Genomic DNA, 18,673 nt, shown 5'->3' with positions numbered 1-18,673 from the left:
AAAATCACCATATTACAATCTCATTATTTCAATCTCAAAATTTGCCATTTTTATTTGGTACTCTAACATCCAGCCTATTTGGGATTTATCTCATCACTGGCATCCCCTCCAAACCTGTTATAAAACTGGATAATATTTCCAACACTTCCTAAAGACTAAACTCATAAATTAACATGAATCAGATCATTTTTTCCATTGCCCTTGTCATCAGAACATTCTCATTATCATCAAAAGTGGACAGGGTAACTAGAGTGGTAACTAGCATGTCTGTTCCTACCTTCTGGAAATTTTAGTCTAGGACAGTTCTTGGAATATAAGCTTGATGAGAACAGCAACTTTGTCTTCTTTTTTAAGTTGTAATTCTAGGACCTAGAATAATGTCTGGCACAGAATAGAGACTTCATAAAAATATTTGTGGAATAAATGGATGAATGCCTGCATGAATGGTAGGTAGTCCTAACACATAAATTAGAGTTGTTATGTACTTCAGAAGAAAACCATTATATCTTGACTTTGAAGGCAATGGAATACTACTTAGCCATAAAAATAGAATAAAATAATGCCATTTGTTGCAACAGGGATGAACCTGGAGATCATCATCCTAAGTGAAGCAAGCCAGAAAGAGAAAGAAAAAGCATATATCATTTACATGTGGAATTAAAAAGAGACACAAATGAATTTATTTACAAAACAGCAACAGACTCACAGACATAGAAAACAAACTTATGGTTACCACAGGGTGGAGGGGAGGGATAAATTGGGAGTTTGAGATTTGCAGATACTAACTACTATACATAAAAGAGATAAACAAGTTTCTTCGGTATAGCACAGGGAACTGTATTGAATATCTTTTAGTAACCTATAATGAAAAAGTGTTAAAATGAATATATGTATGTATGTGTATGAATGAAACATTATGTTGTACACCAGAAATTGACACAACATTGTAAACTGACTATACTTTAAAAAAATGAAATATGTAACCTTAAAAAAAAAAGGGCAATGTAGCAAAGTCTTGGAGCGAGCCTAGGAGTAGTGCTCTGAGGAGGGCCTGCAATTAGAACAGGTGTGATCTGCCCCATCATCTTACATTCCCTTAATGTTCTGGTTTATGCTTAGGAGGGAAAAAATGGAGCAGTGGTTAGCAGAAGTATCATGTATACCCACTGAAATAAAAGATGTAATTATTCAGGGGATTCTGTTTTCCAGGGGCTATAAATGCTGTTTCAACTATCAGTATAAGAGGCATCTAGTACGGAGGAAGAATAGGAGAAAAATATAGAAAAGTGTATTCTAGGCATGAAAATTTGAAATAAACAAAAATGAAATTACTAGCAATTTTAATTGTTAGGAATGAAAGATGTGCTGATGAAAATCTCCCCACTTATCCTCTCATTTTATAAGATTGAAAAGAAACAGAGAAATCCCACACAGCTTCATTAGAAGTGAAAAAAGACTGGCAACATGCAACAAGGTAAAGAAAACATGGATTTACACCTTGCATATTCCGACTACTGGTGTTAAAATCTTAGAGAAACTTCATGAATATCTATGAGTCATCTTTGCCTCAAAATGCACAAAGAGGAATAACCCTGGATTTTCTCTGGGATTAGAAATAATGCATGTAAAGTGGTTAGCACTATGCCTTGTACATGGGAGTCAGTCATTCAAATATTAATTCCCCTCTCACTTCTGGTTTGCTTGCACCACCTGACTTAAAGGATGATACCTCAAGAGCAAGGAAATCTCCAGGACCAATTTTTGTATTTTCAGGGCCCAGCACTAAATGTTGAGTGAAAAAATAATAAAGGTGACAGATATTATTTGGAGTTTCAATTGTTTTGAATGGGAACTTAGTGGGGGTAACATATGAAGATGTAAAAATTAATTCATGAATTAAACTATTAAACATTTTCATTAAGCATCTAGTATGCAGCACATACAGAGATATTTTATTTATTTATTTATTTATTTATTTATTTATTTATTTATTTATTTATTTATTTATTTTGGGGGGGATAATTAGGTTTATTTATTTCTTTATTTAATGGAGGTACTGGGGATTGAGCCCAGGACCTCACGCATGCTAAGTATGTGCTCTACCACTGAGCTATACTCTCCCCAACCAGAGATACTTTAAAGTGTGCAATTGGAACCATTCTTTGGCACTCAGAGTTTAGTTAAGGACACTTAAAATAAAATTGCAATTTGATGGAACAAGTGTCTTAATAGGGGATGAATAAAACCAAGGGAATCAATTCAAGCATTTGGTTTACAGTATTTTGTATGCAGCTGGTTTCAGTTTCAAAATTATTAATAATCTCTAGGCTGAGTACATTTCAGTGTCTACATTTTGTTACAGCAGAACAAGCAGGAAAGGCAAGATGAGAGATTTGGAGGAGTCTGGGCTATAGGCATCATCTGTTCCCTAGTTTACAGATTTTTCTTTCTTTTCCCTGCCTCCTGCTTACTAATTACATCCAAATGGTTCTCTCATTTGTTTTTCTGGCCTTCCCATCTGAGATATGATGCCAGTAATATATGCCATCTTCATTTGGCTCCTTTCTTTCCTAGTTGTACTGCTAACCTCTTGTTTTTATAAAAATGTAGAATTTGTAAATTCTCTCTCACAACTGTCCTCCTTGAGGTAGACACACGGATACATTTTATGATTAGAAAGTAAGTCACAAGGTAGTAAATGTGCTGATCAACCATTTCTGCCACCCTTTACTAACCAAACCATGAATGGACATGAAGGCAGCTATAAATAGGTCTTGCTTTGTGAAAATACACACAAAAATATCCTCTTCCAATAGAACTGTATTGTCACATTGACAACTACAAAGATACATAATTTCAGGGAGTCTATGCTGCTGGAAAAGTAAAACAAATAAATTGCTAATGCAAGTAGAAACTGGGAAATTTTTTCTAGAGGACTATTGGCCAATGTATATACATTTAAAACTGTGCATTATTTTCCTTTGCACTTCCACTTCTAAAAATGTAGACCAAAAAATAGCTTCAAATAGGCATAATTATTGCAGTTTAATAGGAATGGAAAAACCATTCCTATTTAACCATAATTGGTTAAATAAATAATGACATAAACATAGTAAAGACAGTAGATTATATGCCTGAATCATACATTGCTTTTGTTTCCCTGTATTATCCTGGTAAATTACTAGAGTTATTTTATTTTTCTCACATATTAACTTATTACAATCCTTACAAAGGCTCCCCTTTATCTACAGCAGGGTTTCTTAAACTTCTATGGATATAATTGAAACACAGGTTAAAAAAACAGAAAATAAAGTGGGATGAGGTAGTGGCAAACATATTTTCTTCAAGAAATTTGCATTCATTCACAGGTGATTAATCTTGAAATGAATACACACTTTGTGATCCAGGAATATGGGGATGATCTTAGCTGGTGGCTACTTTGTAGTAAGAGCCTGGCTGAGGATTGGGTTAACCCAGAAGAAAAAAGAAAAAAGAGAGAGCAAGGCAGGGAGCAGAGTAGGGTGAGGGGAGGGAGGAGAGAAAAAAGAAAAGGAAGGGAAGGAAAGAAACAGGAGAAAAACAAAGCAGAGAACTGATGTCATCTTTTAAATCCTTCAATCCATTTGTGCTTGAAAGGAGCCACTCTGGAGACTTTCCATTGTGTTAACAATAAATCCATTCTGCTGTTTTCACTCCTCCAAATGATTTTGAATTGTCATCCTGGTAGTTATTTTCTTTAAAGGCTTGGCTAATACATCATTGGCAAACTGACTGTAGTCCTTTAAACATACCATGATACCCATGTCTCTGCATTTTGCAGGTGTTGGTCCCCCTGCTCAGATGCCCTTTCCTCCCTTAACCACCTGGACAGTATCTACAATCATTAAGGTTTAGCTCAAGTGTCATTTCTTCAGGAAAGCCTGCCCTCAAGAGCTTATTTTCTTTTACTTCCAGGATATTTTGCACTTACCTATACCTTAGCTGTGAACTAAATATTCTTGTGGATTATAACTATTGTTCTGCATAATTTTCTTATCCACAAAATGAAAGTCCCTCAATGGAAAGAGAGTTATTAAGGAAAATGAAAAATTGGAAAACTGTTTCCAAATCAGATCAGAGATCTATCATTCATTATTTGTCTATTTAGGCCAATCAGACTAATTCCTAACAATGAGATTTTCAATGTCTCAATATTTCCCTTTGTACTTTTGCTTGAGTCAACTTACATTACTTAGGAGGGATAGTTTTACATGTGTCCTTAGCTTTACAGGAAAATTCATGAGACAAAATTTTCTCCTTAGCTTCTTCGTTCCCCAGAAACTTCTGGGTCATCTTAAATTATTAATAACTTCAGATGCTGTGGCCTGTGCTATCAGTGTAGGCCATGGGATTCTATGATCTGAAGTAAAAAAAAAAATAAGCTGTAAATATGCATTAGATAATGAGTGTGAGAATATAATTGATTCACTTTATTTTACTATAGCAAAATATAGGTTACTGAGTCAGGAGCCTTCAATTCAAGATCAATCTTCACCATCTAGGGCTGCAAGTTTGTGATCTTGACCAAATTAACTTTCAGAACATCAGTTTCTTGCTCAGAAAATGTGAATAATATTACAAGCTTGAAATAACACCAGAAAAAAAAAGGTAAGTGAAAATGACTTGTATGTTCTGAAATGCCAGACTGATCTACAGCAAAGAAGTCACTATGGCCCTGAACCAGAGGAGTTTTGGTGGAGTGGTGGGTGTGAAAGCAAAATTGCAGTAGAATTTGGAGTTAATGGAAGGTGAATAAGGGAAGACAACTCTTGTCAAGAAATTTGGCTTTGAAAGAGAGGAAAGATACAGGGCACAGTTGAAGAGGGATGTATGGCTGGAGCAGAATTTCTTTCTTCCTGCGTCTGGCAAAAAAAAAAAAAATATTGGATACAGTGGAATCAATAGGAAAGAAGACTTGAAGGGAGAAAATAGAGAAGAATCAATAGTTCAAGTCAAAGATAACCCAGAAGAGCATGTTGTCCAGTGAAGAGGTAGATGTAGTGACCATAGTCAAGATGAAATATGCTTCATTGTAATGAGAAAGATGCCAAAGGTGCAACTGTAGATGGGTGAAATTGTACAGCTGTTTGATGAAACTTGAGGGAGTAATTACCTATTTCCTCTGTGAAGTAGAAAGTAGAAAGGTGAAATCATCTGTTGAGAATTAATGGAAAATGGGAGACACAGAATGCTGTGGACAGTGGAGGATGTTTGAAATAACTGCTTTAAAGGAAAGAGAACAAGAACCAATTATGGAAAGGATACTAATGAATAATTTGAATATGTGTTTGAATGATTGTGTGATCTTCTAAATCACTACTCATATGCACAGATGCAGGCATGGAGAAAGGGGGCATATGAATCCTAACCAAGAATGAGATTTTGCTAGATACAAGGGATGAAAAAAAAAAAAAAAAACAAAAAAAAAAACAAAAAAAAACCCAAAAAACAAAAAACAAGGCAAAGGAGATGAAGATACCAGAAAGACGGTGGTTGAAGTGGATAAAACATTACAATAGGGAAGATGTAAAAAACTTCTGATGAAAGAGAACTGCTGTGGAGAAATTGGAGGATTCTATAGATTCAAATATATAATAAGGTGGAGGAATTTTATTTAAATTAAAAGAGAGGGTTAGACAACGATGATCGGACAAAACTATTATTTTTGAAGTGGAGCAGTTATGATTGACTTTATGGTCCAAAGGGTGACTAACGAGGGAAGGAGGTTTAACAGTGGAAGTGAGAGGAAACTGGATGCAAGGTAACGGAATACTAGAGTATTGTCTGGACTAACCACATGGACAGTAAAGTAACCCAGAAGAGTGACAGGCCTCAAGGAAGTAGGGAAGACTACAAGGAATATGCTGTATCCTTTGTAGGATGAGAAACTTTGAGATTGACAGTGACAAAGAAAAGTACAGCAGAATGCAAACATGTCACTCTAAAACACTGTGGTGTGGAACACAATATTTTGTTTTCATTTCGCACTGTTCCTTAACATTTATTCATTTACTCACTGTCTCCAGATGAAAAATCACACAGGCCCCATGACTTTTCTGGTGAAACTTAAATTAATACTTTTTTAATTAAAAGTAAAAAACACATTTTATCAACTCTAAATATCAAAGCACTGTTTCAAACCAAAATCATTTTTTATTAATCTTCTCAGTCTCAACTATTATGCATCTTTAAATTAAATGGGCATTTAAAGTCATGCAACTGGTTTTATATAAATGATTTAAAATTTTTCCCACTTTTGTTATCACAGTTTGAAAAGTGGTATCAATTGTATCTCATTACATCACTGTCTATTATTATTTTGTTATTTTTATTTTTTCATAAAAATAATTTATTATGTCATTATCTAGAGATAACTACTGTTAAAATTCCAGTACATATCTTTCACTTTTATATATGGGTATATGAATAGCTACATGTACAGTTTTAATTATGCTCATTTTTTAACATTTTTTGTTGAGCTATAGCCATTTTACAATGTTGTGTCAAATTCCAGTGTAGAACACAATTTTTCAATTATATGTGAACATATATTCATTGTCACATTTTTTTCTCTATGAGCTACCACAAGATCTTGTGTATATTTCTACATGCTATACAGTATAATCCCTCTACCCCCACCACACACAAAGATATGTGTTATAAGATGATTTATTACACTATAAGCATTTTCTTTATTACTAAATATTCTTCAAAAATATCATTTTTAGAGACTGAATATTTTACATCAAATATAATAATTTTTCAGCTATTCTCCTAATGTGGAGAATTTAGGCATTTCCCAATTTTTGTGCTCTTATAAAAAAGAACTTTATTAAACACCTTGCCTTTATTATAAAATTTTACATGTAGTTGATGGTGAAAAAGTGTTAGTGCATTTAAAATTTAGTAAACAAAAAGATGGTTAGGACACTTTCAAAAGAAAATAAGCAACAAAACTTCTGTGAATGAACGGAAGAAAATGAGGAAAGGGGAAAGAACAAGTTCACAGTAGATGGAATATACAGCAAAGTTAGTCTGCACTGAGAAAATAGGTGACAGAATGTGTTGGTGCTTACCACAGATTTTCTGCAAAAGAAATTTTACTTGGTCTATCAGTTTTTGCTGTGTAACAAACCACACACAAAAAAAATTTCTCACAATTCTGTGCGTTAATAGGGCAGTTTGCATCTGGGCTGGCTTTGGCTTGGACTGGATGGATTCAGATGGCCTCAGTCATATATCTGGTGTTTTGGAAGGGACAGCTGGAGTCTCTCCCCATATGGTCACTCCTTTATCAATGAGGCCATCCTAAGCTAATTTACATGATGTCAGAGAGTTCCTGGCATGTTTATGACAATCCCTTTGAATTTTTCCCGTAGTGCCTATCAAAGAGTAGGCAAAAGCAAATACTGGTTGGTCACCAGTCTGTTCATAGAATTGTTCCATTTCAGTTGTTGTAAGACTTTGGAATATGTAAGAATCACCTTTGGAGCTTCTTAGGAAACGTTCTGATGTGCGAGCTTCAGGTTCAGATACTCTCATTCAGTAGGCTGCAGAGGGGTGTAAGAATCTTATTCAAAATTAGCACCCTTAGGATATTCTGATTCATGTAGGCCAGATTTTGCAAAAACTATTCCATAAAGAATAGATGACGGATGATGATCTAAGCATTGGAAATTCTGGATTAAGAAGTTTTACAGGTAGAAGTCAGGAATGCAATTAGTGGGATATTAGGATTCAAGGCCAATGGAATGTGGAGAAACTGGAAAGAGTTATCCAGTTCTGGAACACTAAGGTCAGAGTAGAATTAGAAGGAAGAATGGCTCTTAGTTCTGATCCATCAAGTTAGTGTCATAAAGCTTTTTATATTCTCCTCTCTTAGGATCAAAGGCCAACTTCTATGATTACAGAGGCATGAGAAAGAAAATCGTCAAGAAGGACATTCCCTTAGGGTATTTGCCTAAGTTTTGTTTCAGGTGTAAAACACTAATCACATAAAATATTAAATCAGCCAAATATCATCATTTCATCTTTAATCACTTCTGTCCACTCTTCTACCCTTGTCAAGTAGGAACACTGCCCTGAATCTTTAAGTAGCAAGAGTCTCCACACCAGATAGGAGAGATGATAGTTGTTCCCAGCACTGTGGAATAAAGAGAACACTTAGCATCTCCTGCCTTAGTCACATGAGGTATGGGAAAAAGAGAATTAAGTGTGCTTTAGGGCAGCAGTGCTTTCTGGAAAAAAAGCCATGTTTCAGCTTAGGTCAGTATATAAAATAAAAAGTCAAGGAAAAGTGTGAAGATGTTAACTGAGTGATTCAGAATCATAATCCAAGAATTAGTTATTGAATGTTTTTTCTGCTACTCCATGACCACTGAAATTCAGAGCTTAGGATCCAGGACTGTCATTCAATGTAGAGAAAAAAAAGTAGTCAAATTAAAAACAGGGAGAAAAGACACCACATTTTCCATTTCTAGCTGCAAAAAGCCTGGGATTCAGATGTGAGGCAGAAAGTCCACCTTTACTAGCCAAATAAGTTCTTCCCTGAAATCTCTGAACTAGTAAACACTTAGAATTTGTTGAAGAAAGAGAGTTGTAGAAAGAAAAGGTAATATGTTAGAAGTACTCTGTGTGTGTGGTGGGGGTAGGGGCAGTATAAATTCACTGCCCCCACCTCCTGGTCTGGAATACACCTTCAAGTTCAGAATCGAAGAGTAGGGATCAGCTATACTTCTACACATGAGTTCAAAACACAAGAAACAAAACCCTGGTGCTGAAGAGTAGAAATCTCATTATGAACGTGTGTGACATTTGAAGATGTGTGATACTTAGGGATCACTCAGGTTGTGAGTCTGTAAATTGGTATCTGAAAACTTTCTTTGTCTCCAAATAAAGTATAAAAGTTAACTGAGAGAAAGCTATTGAGCCTGCTATGAGATGGCTTACTCAATATAGTCTGGACCCTCCTCACTGGAAGTCTTGTGATGATATCTGTCACATATCAGTGGGTTATTGGCACCAGAAGGCAAAATAGAAATGTAATAATATAGCATATTCACCCTGCTATTCTTGTGCCCACGCACATGATTTCAGATGTTTTATATTCTGAAGACTCTAGAGAGTCCTATCTCCACAATGACCCTCTAGCAACAGGTATGGCTAGCAGAACTTCTAATTTAAGTAACTTCATTATTGAAGAGCAAAGAGAAAACCTCAGAAGTACATTTAAATCTTAACATGATTGAATTATAAGCCTATATTAAATAGAAATAACAGATTTGACTGAATTTACTTTGAATTGGCAAGATTACACTTTCCATTACAGAGTGGAATAAGATTTAAAATAAAAGTTATATTGAATTATAGGAAAATACAGTTACATTTTTGCACACTTCAGTAGGAAAATATCTAAGTGCAACAAACAGAATAGAGTTAGGGTCAGGCATGTTAAAAACAAACAAACAAACAAACAAACAAACAAACAAAACCGAGGCTAGATGGCCATCATTAAAAAGCCCACAAACAATAAATGTTGGAGAGGGTGTGGAGAAAAGGGAAACCTCCTACACTAATGGTAGGAATGTAGTTTGGTTATGGAAACTATGTTATGGAAAACAGCATGGAGATTCCCTAAAAAAGCTGAAAATAGACTTACCCTATGATCCAGCAGTCCCACTCCTGGGCATATATCTGGAGGAAACTCTAATTCAAAAATATACATGCACCCCAGTGTTCATAGTGGAACTATTTACAATACCAAGACACAGGAGCAACCTAAATGTCAATCGACAGATGATTGGATGAGGAAGTCATGGTATATGTATATATACAATGGAATAATACTCAGCCATAAATAAAGATAAAATAATACCATTTTTAGTATGGATGCACCTGGAGATCATCACACTAAGTGAAGTAAGCCAGAAAGAGAAAGAAAAATACCATATGATATCACTTACATTTGAAATCTAAAAGCAAAAGACACAAATGAACTTATTTACAAACAGAGATAGACTCACAAACATAGAAAACAAATTTATGGTTACCAGGGGGGAATGGGAGTGAGGAGGCATAAATTGGAAATTCAGGATTTGCAGATACTAACTACTATAAATAAAATAAAAAAGTCCTACTGTATAACACAGGGAACTATATTTAATACTTTGTAATGGCCTATAATGAAAAAGAATATGAAAATGAATATATATGTAATTTGACTATACTTCAATTTAAGAAATAAAGGGAAAAAAAAAAAAAACTAGGAGAGAGATGAGTGGAAACCTGGCTCAGAAGAAAGGATAATATAGGTTGAACAGATGATTGAAAAAGCATACGTCTTAAATGTAGAGCAGGAAAATATAGAGTAGGGGGTTTTAGGCTAAACAAAACAACTTCTTATGGTCCCATAGAGGTGGGAACTTGGGAGAAGAAGATACTACTCAAGACACTTATGGTTTATTTGTAAGTTAAGTTACACAAATGATTCAAGTCTATACATATTTTTACTCTGGGTCTTCTGAAAAGTACTATTTATGTTTGGCTGAATTCAAGAGCTTAAGGATGAAGATAAAGGCTCAAGATCATAGGTATTTAATTTTAAAGCTTCATGAAGGATCCAGGAGTTGACCATAATGGTGGTAGTACAATATTTCATGAATTCTAAGATGTAAAATTTTGCACATGTATCATCTCTGAAATAGAAATAAACTTTATGCTTGGAATTGACATTTTTTTTTACTGTCTTAGTTTTACATGTTATAATCAATGACATCTAAGTTTCAACAAAATACAATATGTATTACATAGACTTTTATTGAAGACACCAGTTTTATACCTATTTTCCTTTCTATTGAAATGCAGTCAAGTTATTGACTCTTGTACTCAAATCATCTATAATGTACTATGAAGACACAACTGAACAGTAGGTGTTTGCAAAAGGCTCTATGTGGCTTGGAATGCAGTTGTAGATCAGAGATAATTAACTTATGCTCAAGACCTTGACTGCATTAAAATCTTATTTATAATAAATGCAGTAATATATGCCTCAAGACTAATGTTTTATTATGAGCACTATATTTCACAGAAAATATTCTAGAATTTTGGAAGCTTTTTAAAAATTAGAATAAAATAACTAAATAATGCTATTCATTTGTACATTTCACGTTACAAACTCATATGGACTGCAATTACATAATAAACTATTAATTATTTTTATATTTGGAAGTATCAATTGAATTATGATCTTTTTATTATCATTTAAAAATCTATTTTTTGTCTCCATTAAAAAAGAGTCTTTCTTTCTTTTTAACAGAGAAGAAAAGCACTTAGAATTTGTAGATATTCATCAGGAAATGTTAGGTGCCTTGATGGAATGGTTTTTAAAATTTAGGACTTTTGATGACTCAGGGGTAATTTTTTCTACACTCTAAATATTTTCCAGAGGTTTGTCTGTAATGAGAAAATTAAACTAGTGTCTACCACCTTTACATTAAAAACTTTAAAAACTCATTTTCTTTCGGGTTTGACATTAATTTTTCAAATTTTATATTTATAATCCTGGCAATTCTAACAGTTATTTCTAAAGGATCTTTGAAAAGTGATTAGTTCCATTTACAATCTTAGAAGAAAGACATTAAATCCTACCACAAAATGAAATAACTTTTTTATTATGTTAAATATGTAACCTCACATTTCCAATTTAAAGTCTATTTTGAGGAATGGATTTTAAATATTAGCAAATAGATTAGAGAATATTATGAAAAACTATATGGAAGTGGAACAGATAACCTAGAGGAGATGGAAAAGTTTCTGGAAACCCACAGTCTAGCAAGACTGAATCAAGAAGAAACTGACCACTTGAACAAACCGATCACTAGAAATGAAATCCAATTAGCAATAAAAAACCTCCCTACAAATAAAAGTCCAGGACTAGACAGCTTCACCAGGGAATTCTACAAAGAAGAACTCATATCAGTCGTTCTCAAACTCTTCCAGAAGATTGAAAAGGAGGGAATACTCCCAAACTCATTTTTGGCATCATATTTTTAAAAACACTCAATACTCATTTCTGATTTTTCTTGAATGTGATATTGAATTATTTTCAGGCAGGTTAATTATGATTCTGTACTTATATCCCTAAGTGAAGTCAAATAAAATGAATATTAATTTCTTCTCTTATAATTTTTGTTTCTTTTTCTTTATTTATTGTATTCTTTAAAAGTTTCACAATCTCAAGGACATGCTCAAAGTGTGAAATAAAACCTTCCATCTGTTTTATCCTTTGAAACAATCAGAAAGGACTGAATTTAGAGAAGGTTAAGTGGAGGCATCTTGTATGGCTGTTCCTAAATGTCTGGCCAATGTCAGCCCTCTGGAGTTAAGTGTCTCCCAGGTACCAGTCTGCCTTAGTATCCTATCTACTAAGTCATTGCCCTTGAGCAGCCTGTGTGAGGGACACCCTTGGTACAAACCACAAATGTAGTGCTGGATTTCAAAGCACAGCACCTAGAGCCCTTCAGTATATATTTGGTTATATTCTCTGTAGGAAAACCAAAAAAAAAAAAAACAAAAACAAAAACAAACACCTCTTAACACAAAATAAGTGCTAGAAAAGCTAAAATGAAATAAAAATGTGCAGACTGTTCCTAGGGCCACTCCCTAGATATTCTATTTACAAAGACAATGTCTCCATTCACATGGAGAACAGAATGCACAGTATTTTCCATCTGTAGTTTTAAATTGTTTTGAAGGAAGGCAGTATCTCTGAATCTCCAGACTCTCCAGGGGCCTTGTTGTCACATGTGCTTTAGCAGCAGCATGCTTTTGAAGGGATATGCTTTCTGTTGTTCATGTTTTTTTTTTTTTTTTCTGAGGAAATCCATGCTTATTCTGTACTACAGCAATGTAGAAGGTAGGCTGTATTCTATAAAAGATTGATGTGATTCCCACACAAAATTTTTCTCAGTAGGGCTTTGTTCTGGGTTAAAGGAGAATGTTATATAGAAGATACATATACACACACACTCCTCACCCAGGGAGGATGTATCATCAGTGACAGGTGACCAGCTGGGTGATCTGGTCTCCATTTCAGCCAGGAATAGAGACAGGACTGACTGGTATTGGTGGAAAATCTGATTCTTCTTTGACAAAAACTGTCCCTAGTGATAAATCTCTTCACAAACTGTCTGTCTTCATCTCCACAAAGGTCTATCCAGGACTTCTATTTGATTTTAGAACATACTGAGATAATTATGTATTTCTTTACCTGTCTCTAAAGGAGCATATAGGATACACCATCTATAATCTTTTGAGCTTCTGTCTTTTCATGCGCATTAACATTTCCGTTACAAAAGATCACTTGAAATGTGTCTATGATAATTTTATAATTTCCATAAATTAAATGACATGAAATCTATATCAAACCATTGCTCCTTTTTGCCCTTGTATTCACCAAAATAAATCATTTTTCTAATTTTACTTGAAATAGAATTGGTGCCTTTTTGTTAAGGTATTATTGTAATAATGCTTAATATTTAATAATATCACCTTTGAAATCTGGCTTTTAATTATTTTAATGTTAATCATGCTCACTCCTAAAGGTAACTGTTCATTTACTTTAGCCTTTAATAAAAGGACCTGCCGCTGGACTTAGGAAGAGAGGTAGGAGGTTGATGTTTTAAATAATAAGTACAATTTCAGGCAAGTGTTTGCCTGACTTTTTTAATGCAAAATTTTAAGCACATTTTCTGAAAAAAAGGAAGAGGAAAATTGTTCAAAGAGGCAGCAACTTCTATTCAAAGAGAAAAAGTATTCAGTTCTTTTGAGAAGCCTCTTCAGTGTGTTATGACCCCACAGTAAAATAATTGGGCTATCTTCTAATATTTTGATAATTTAGAATATTTACTCTTTGAAACTGTTTTGTCTCTTCATGTTTGGATTTATCTGTAACAGATATGGAACCAGCATATTTGTAATATTACCTCCTAGTACTTTATATCTTATGGTCTGATAGCAGGTACTTATATCAAGGAGCTACATTTAGCTCTGGTCATGTCAGTAATCTAGATCATTTATAATAATCTATCTTCTATCTCTTTAAATAATTTTTAAATTTCTGTAGTAATTTCTAAAATTGGCATATCAGCTTTATTCCTTTCTACTTGGTACTGTGACTTAATGAACTTGAGGCTTATTTCTTCATCATTAGAATTGCTTTCAAAAAAATAAAAAGTCAGCCTTAGAACAAACACATATTGCTTTTTTCCCAGCTTTACTGAAATATAATTGACTTACAAATTGTGTAAGTTTAAGGTGTATAACATGATCATTTGAGACACATATATATTGTAGAATGATTACCACAATAAGTTAGTTAACATATCTATCACATGATTAATTATTTTTCTTTTTTTGTGGTGAGAATATTTAAGATCTACTCACTTAGCAACTTGGAGTATATAATTCAGTATTGTTAACTATAGTCATCATACTGTACATTAGATCTCCAGAACTTATTTATATTATAACTGAAAGTTTTTACACTATAACATCTCCCCATTTCCCACCTCTGCCTGTATCAACTACCATTCTATACCTTCATAATATGAGTTATGCTTTTTTAGATTCCACATATAAGTGATGTCATACAGTGTTTGACTTCCTCTTTATGAAATATTTCACTTAGCATAATACCCTCAAGATCCATACATGTTGAAGTAAAGGTAGCATTTCCATCCATCTTTTTTTATAAGTTAATGATATTCCATTGTGTATGTTTACGTCATACACACACACACACACACACACACTACAATATATATATCCCATTTTCTTGCATTTTCCTTATCCATTCATCCACTGATGGACACTTAGGTTGTTTCCATGTCTTGACTATTGTGAATAATGCTGCAACAAATATGTTGATGCAGATTTTCTCTTCAAGATTGTAATTTAATTACCTTTGGATATTTACCCTGAAGTGGGATTGCTGGATCATATTGTGGTTCTACTTTTAATTTTTTGAGGAACCTGAATACTGTTTTCCATAGATCTGTACCAATGTACATTCCTACCAACAGTGAAAAAAGATTCCTCTTTCACCACAACCTCATCATTTGCTATCTTTTGTCTTTTTGATAACAGCCATTTTAACAGATGTGAGATGATATTTCATTGTGATTTTGATTTGCTTTTCCCTGATAAATAGTGACGTTGACCATCTTTTTATGCATCTGTGGGACATTTGCATATCTTCTTTGGAAAAATGTATAGTCCTTTGCCTATTTTTAATTGAATTATTTGTTTTTTCCTGTTGAGTTGTATGAATTCCTTTGGTATTTTGAATATTAACTCCTTATCATATATATGATTTGCAAATATTTTCCCTCATTTCTTAGATTGCTTTTTTATTTTGTTCACCATTTTCCTTACTGTGTAGAAGCTTTTCGATTTAGTCCCACTTGTTTATTTCTGCTTTTGTATGTTGTGCTTCTGGTGTCATATCCAAAATATCATTGCCAAGACTAATGTCAAAGAATTTCCCCCCCTATTTTTTTTAGGTGTTTTATAGTTTCCAGTTTTACATTTGTATCTTTAATCCATTCTAAGGTAATTTTTTCAAATGATGTAAGATGGGGGCTCAGTTTTATTCCTTTGTATGTGAATATCCAATTATTCTATCACCATTTATTGAAGAGACTATAGTTGATCGAATATGCGAGGATTAATTTCTGAGCTCTCAATTCTGTTCTAGTGGTCTAGTGCCTGTTGAAATGTCAGTGCCATGCTGTTTTGATTACTATAGTTTTGTAATATATTTTGAAATCAGAAAGAGTCATGCCTCCAGATTTGTTCTTCATTCTCAAGATTGCTTTGGCCATTTGGGGTCTTTTATGGTTATATATGGATTTTAGGATTACTTTATTTAGATAGAAGTTGCCATTAGAATTTTGATAGGAATTGCATTGAATCTATAGATGGCTTTGGGTAATATGGAAATTTTAGCAATATTTATTCCTCCTATCCAAGAACTTAATATATTTTTCATTTTATTTGTGTCTTCTTAAATATATTTTATCAAAGTCATAATTTTCAATGTACAGGTCTTTCACCTCCTTGGTTAAACTTATTCCTAAATATTTTATTGATTTTGATGCTGATACAAATGTCATTGTTTTCTTTATTTCTTTTTTAGATGGTTTGTTGTTAATGTATAGCAACATGAATGACTTTTATGTCTTATATGTTTATTATACCCTGTAACTTTTCAGTAAAAATTCAAACCTAAGAGGTTTTTGGTGGAGTTCTTCAGTGGAATTGTATACATTTTGCTAAAAGTTATTTTAGAAACATTATGTTGCCATATTTTTGCAATTCTGAGGTGTGCTTCCATTTCTTGAGAGAAGGTAAGATAGTTTACTCAACAAGAATAAGAGAAAGAGCACCATGAAGTTCTTTGGTTTATGGCATGTCTATATAAATCAGAATTCTTCTCCAGAGCAATACAAACTTCTGGATAAATAATGTTCCATCTAAGATTAGAAAAGAACTACTCTGGAAGCCCTATTAAATATTCTCTTTCCCTGTTACAGTAATTTACTGTACAATAGATCATACCATATTTGCCAATGTATTTTTAAATACTTTGCTGAAGCCACAGGAAATATTATCAAATGGTTATCTTTTATATCAACTCTCCACAAATATGGAAAATAAAGTACTATTTTTATAAAAAGAAAATTATATATGGCATATATGGCATTTTTTTATGATCTAACTGTAATAGGAAGAACTTCAGGAATGAAAAGTGCAAGACACCTTAAGAGAGTTTTTATGAACTTCCACTCAAAATGGTTTCTGAATGTAATCAGTTATGTAGCCTTCCCACTGAATTGTCTTATACAAATAAAGAAAAAAGATGATCAAATACCAAATACCAAAAACTAAATGTAAAGGACAACCTCATACTAAAATATGGGCTCCTTAGCCAAAATAGAAGACACATAGAAATGAATTTAAAACATAAACAAATAAAGGGATCTGTCTCATGGGAAATAAACACTTTTGGACCTATGAAATATTTTTAAGTAGGAAGACATTGCACAGTTTCATAATGTTTATCATTGAACTCAAAAGACCAGGGTTTATCCCACTGAAGAAGCATAGGCAGCTGTTCTTCTATTCCAAAATGGTATCTGCTCTTCCAATATCAAGTAAATTAGTTAGAATTTACTCCCTCACAGCTAACATCCCACCATCTTTCTACATTATTTTGCAAAGAAAACCCTCAAGAAAATAAGTTAACTCAGTTGTTCACCATTTCCCCTTCTAATGTCCAAGAGACTCTTCTCATTTCATATCTAACTTGACATCTTAGCATGGTCTGGTATCAGTTGAGCATGTCCTCTTTTAGAATCTCTTGATTTATATGAAATCATGCTTTCTGATTTATTATTAACTTTTTATCACTCCTTGATAACTAACATTTACCAGTATTTTCTTTGTTAATAAGGTCTGTGTTAAATTTTGAAGAAAACAAAACTTAGGTTAAGCAAAACAGGCTGTCTAGGTGACTCAATGTCAAACACTATGATCGTGAGTACTATGTTTTTCCTTCTTCACTGTGTGATATTTTCATTAATTCTTTATTTTATTCAACCATATGTTATAAGGACAAGAAGCAGAAAATTTTCAAAGAAAATAAATAAGCAAAGTAATAAAGAAAACTATCCTGGGATGGTAACAACTCAAAAGAAATGATGTATGCTATGAGAAAAATTACATTGTCAAAATCCAAAGAAATCTAAAGATTAAATGTGCTCCTTATCAAATTATCCATGAGATTTTTTTTTTCACAGAAGTAGAACAGATAATTCTAAATTTATATGGAACCACAAAAGACCTAGACTTGCCAAAGCAATCCTGAGGGAAAAGAACAAAGCTGAAGGCATAATCCTCCCAGATTACAGAAAATACTGCCAAGCTACAGCTATCAAAACAGCCTGTTATTGGCACAAAAGCAGGTATATGGATCAATGGAACAGACTAGAGAGCCCAGAAATAAACTGACAGACTTATGGTCAATTAACCTTCAACAAAGGAGGTGAGAACATATAATGGAGAAAAGGCAGTATCTTCAGCAAGTGGTGTTGGGAAAGCTGGACAGCCACATTTAAATCAATGAAGTTAGAATACTCTCTCACACCATACACAAAAATAAACTTAAAATGGCTTAAAGACATAAACATAAGACAGGATGCCATAAAACTCCTAGAAGAGAATATAGACAAAACATTTTCTGACATAAACTGTAACAATGTTTTCTTAGGTCAGTCTCCCAAGGCAAAAGAAATAAAAGCAAAAATAAACAAATGGGACTTAATTAAACTTATAAGCTTTTGCACAGCAAAGGAACCCATAAGTAAAACAAAACAACAACCTATGGAATGGGAGAAAATATTTGCAAATGATGCAACCAACAAGGGATTAATTTCCAAAATATACAAAGAGCTCGTACAGCTTAAAAAATTTTTTTTAATTAAAAATGAGCAGAAGATCTTAATAGACATTTCTTCAAAGACATACAGATGGCCAATAGACAAATGAAAAGATGCTCAATATTTCTAATTATTAG

This window comes from Camelus bactrianus, chromosome 14 (genome assembly GCF_048773025.1).
Source record: "Camelus bactrianus isolate YW-2024 breed Bactrian camel chromosome 14, ASM4877302v1, whole genome shotgun sequence".
NCBI classification, from domain to species: Eukaryota; Metazoa; Chordata; class Mammalia; order Artiodactyla; family Camelidae; genus Camelus; species Camelus bactrianus.
This window is presented reverse-complemented; position numbering follows the sequence as displayed.